This window comes from Oryzias melastigma, linkage group LG7 (assembly GCF_002922805.2).
Source record: "Oryzias melastigma strain HK-1 linkage group LG7, ASM292280v2, whole genome shotgun sequence".
Taxonomy (NCBI): Eukaryota; Metazoa; Chordata; class Actinopteri; order Beloniformes; family Adrianichthyidae; genus Oryzias; species Oryzias melastigma.
Window position 1 is genome coordinate 32,047,535 of NC_050518.1, and position 626 is coordinate 32,048,160.

Sequence of the window (626 nt, forward strand, 5' to 3'; positions counted from 1 at the left end):
GAAGCGATACAGAAAGAGTGGAAGAGACACCAGCTCCCATCATCCACGGATTCCTGAGTCGGACCTAGATAAAATCATCTGCGCTGTCTCCCGACACGCCCCTCTGCCTCATCAGGAAGGTGTGGTTTGACACCCAGCTGTGTTTGGCTCGACGTGGGAGGGAGGGGAGCCGTGAGCTGACCATGGCATCCTTTGCCATCCACAGAGACGAGGAAGGCGCTGAATATGTCAGCCTGTCACATAATCTGGAAACTAAAAAACTCACAAAACTCCAAACGACCCGCACAAGCAAAACCTAAGAGGATTTATGTTTGCAAGGCCCAGGGATCCTCTGTGCCCAGTAAAAGCTTTCAAGAAGTACATCTCTAGATGTCCTCCAGTCGCAAAATCTTTTTATCTGCACCCGAAGCGCTCCATCACCCCAGCATCTGAGGTTTGGTACTCGAGGTTTGGTACTCCAGGGAACCGATGGGCGTCAACTACCTCGGAGAAATGCTTAAAAAATAAGTGAAGAGGTCTGTACAATGGCATAACCCTGTATATTTCGTATAACATCTCTCCTGCTCTCGTTAACAGCCTGTGTGTTTTTTATTGTTTCTTTAAGGTGGGGCTACCGCGGATTTACA

General features: G+C 48.9%; 1 protein-coding gene across 5 annotated transcripts in view; it reads right to left on the bottom strand.

The window, feature by feature from the left end:
* LOC112140035 (paired box protein Pax-7) overlaps positions 1 to 626 on the bottom strand; it is a 629,290-nt gene that overhangs the window by 451,595 nt on the left and 177,069 nt on the right. The window lies entirely within an intron of this gene.